This window comes from Benincasa hispida, chromosome 3 (genome assembly GCF_027475165.1).
Source record: "Benincasa hispida cultivar pf3 chromosome 3, pf3_genome.v1.1, whole genome shotgun sequence".
Lineage (NCBI taxonomy): Eukaryota > Viridiplantae > Streptophyta > Magnoliopsida > Cucurbitales > Cucurbitaceae > Benincasa > Benincasa hispida.
The window spans coordinates 34,801,056-34,803,908 of record NC_143480.1 but is presented as its reverse complement, the minus strand read 5'-3'; the positions used below and the strand labels follow the sequence as shown (position 1 = coordinate 34,803,908).

General features: G+C 40.1%; 1 non-coding gene across 1 annotated transcript; it reads right to left on the bottom strand.

The window, feature by feature from the left end:
- Nucleotides 1–2,437: 2,437 nt before the first annotated feature.
- LOC120074809 (small nucleolar RNA R71) lies at nucleotides 2,438–2,544 on the bottom strand. Its single transcript, XR_005481091.1, has one exon. It is a non-coding gene; the product is annotated as a small nucleolar RNA R71 (small nucleolar RNA).
- Nucleotides 2,545–2,853: the final 309 nt, after the last annotated feature.

Sequence of the window (2,853 nt, the reverse complement as noted above, 5' to 3'; positions counted from 1 at the left end):
GAGTTCAACCTCGGATCTCCCGAGAAACTTGCGTTCTCGTTATACTTGGCGAGTGCATAAGAAAACTTGTGATAGGAACGCATGGTCATTGCATATGAGATTAACGCATACTTTCCATTCCAACGCATGACCACCGACGCATGAGAACCAACGCATAACCTAAGACATGCATTGCATAATATTACGTCCCCTAATTTACATCACTGGTCCTTGGAGTTCGCCACTGCCCCACTATTATCACAATCGAGGGTAATGGGCCTAGACATATCTGGAACAACTTCCAGTTCTGTCAAGAACTTCCTGAGCCAGACGATCTCCTTAGCAGCTTCGCAAGCCGCTACGTACTCCGCCTAAATAGTGGAGTCGGTGATTGATAACTGGTAGAAACACAAGTTATTACAGCTAAATTAGTAAAACAATGAGAGAAAGCGATGGTAAAATAGGCAATATTATGTTTGAAAGCGCCAAACTAAAAGGAATTGTGATCACTAATGCTCATCGCATAAAAGCAGTTAATTTGCCTATTTGCAGGTACAATGCGATGGCGTATATGAAATCGCGATCCAAGGGCACAAAGGGACAACGCGCTTGAATTTGCGATCATAAGTCTTGCGATAGTGAGAAGTTTCTCAAAACTGATCGCATAAAGACCTCGCATCAAGGCGACAACATAATAAATCATGATGGGACGTAAAGCTGATAACGGTCAATTTCGAATTTTAGTTGACAAGCCGTTAAAAACCATACTATTGCAAGTACATTGAACTTTCGGTGACTTTCAGACGGCGCAACAGAGTAGGGAAATTAATGCTACCCATCTTTGCAATCATTAGTAAGAAGAGCTGCTTCACCTTGAAATCTATAAACACTCAATGCTACTAGAGAGAGAGAAAGGGACGAATACGAAGATGGATGGATAGAGCAAGGAGACGAGGCGAAGCCGAGTGAAATCACTTTCCGAATAGATCGAGAGACTGCCGGAAAACAATACAAAGGAGAGAAGCCCAAACCTTGTGAGAGCAAGAGTCCGCAAACTGAAACAGAGTTGAAGTGATAAAGAACAGTGTAAAAGGCCACGGAAAGCAAGACATTGGTTACCTGACTTATTATTTCTCATTCTATTTGTTGTTTTGTACTCAACACTTTATTTGTAAAAATGGAAACTTCATTTCGATTTATGTTCAGTCTGTCCACACCATGCAGGAGTAACTAAATTTGTGAATGGGTTGAGAATTATGTAGCTAGCATGATTTAAGCTATGCATTTTATGCTTTCATCTTGTCTCATGTATGCGCCATTCATCATTTGGAAGTACTTGAGAGAGTAGTCTAAAGATAGAATCTAGGCTTGAGAAAGTCGGATAGATCGCATAAGCAAGAGTACTTATAAATAAGTTCTATCTGCTGCTTTCCATACACATCGCATGCATCATAGAAATAGGAAATGTGGCATTATGCATTGAGAAATGTAGTACTAATATTTATGTATAGCATGATCGCATGACTTGTACACAATCTTGAGAAATGTTAGCTAAAATTCTTCTCAACCCCTTCATCGTATAGGAAAGTCTAACTCAACACCATCTACATTTTTTTATCACTACTGCAATAGAATTAGAGAGTCCGTCGCATATCTATTTAGTAGTCCCTGTGTTCGACCCTGGACTTACCAGGAACCTAAAAAGGCTTATACTTAGGCTTTGTTAGGAAAACTTGTATGATCATCGCATCCACACATCATTGCATGATAAACTAACGCATCAAGTTTTTGGTGCCGTTGCCGGAGACTACGATATAGATTGCACTAACATCAAACCTCTTCGATCTTTGCAGCTTTCGACCTTTGTTGCATTGCCATTCCATCTGTAAAGGAAGAAGCAAGCGTCACATGAGCGAAAGACACACTCCTGAGCCCAACTACGACCTAGAGATTGAAAGAACCTTTCACAAAAGACAGAAAAACAAACGTAAACGACAAGGAAGAGTTCACAGAATGGCTGAATAACCTGAGGAACGAGTAGCAAGTGAAAACAACATAATGACAAATCTTATCCTATTGGAAAATGATAGCAATAGACCCATCTGGGACTATGCATAAAAAAACTTGTATGGTTTCTCCCCAGGAATCATGAGTCCAACATTGGATGGATCAAGGTTCGAGATGAAGCCAGGAATGTTACAAATGATACAAATAGCAGGACAATTCGGAGGACGACGTGGTGAAGATCTGCACGTACATCAACGAAGCTTCATTGAAATTTGTAACACTTTTGTGTTTCCTAATATTTCCCCAGAAGAGGTTTGACTTACATTATTTCCATTTTCACTATGCGAAAAGCAAGAAAATAGGCTTACTCTCCAAACCAGGAGAGATAAATTCATGGGAGCAAGTTGTGGAAAAGTTTATGAAGAAGTATTTCCCTCACACAGAGAATGCCAGAAGGAGGAAATTGATCACCAATTTTGAACAAGAAGAAGATGAATCGCTCAGTGACGCATGGGTGAGATTCAAAAGACTAGTACGTGACTTCCCACACAATGGATTGCCGGATTGTCTCCAAATGGAGATTTTCTATTATAGACTCAATTCTGCATCGCAGATAGCTGCCAATGTGGCAGCAGCAGGAGGTCTGCTGGACAAAACATATGATGAAATAAAGAACATTCTTGATCCATCTCGAAAAATCACGAAGATTGGCAAGAAAGCGATCAAAGAGCAAAACCCAAAGAAGGTAATGCAAGTAATGGTGCTATCACATCATTACAAAATTAGATGAATGCGATGATAAATTTGTTGCAAGGCATCACAATAAACAATTCAGGAACTCGAAGTGGGCAAGTCAATGCGATAGAG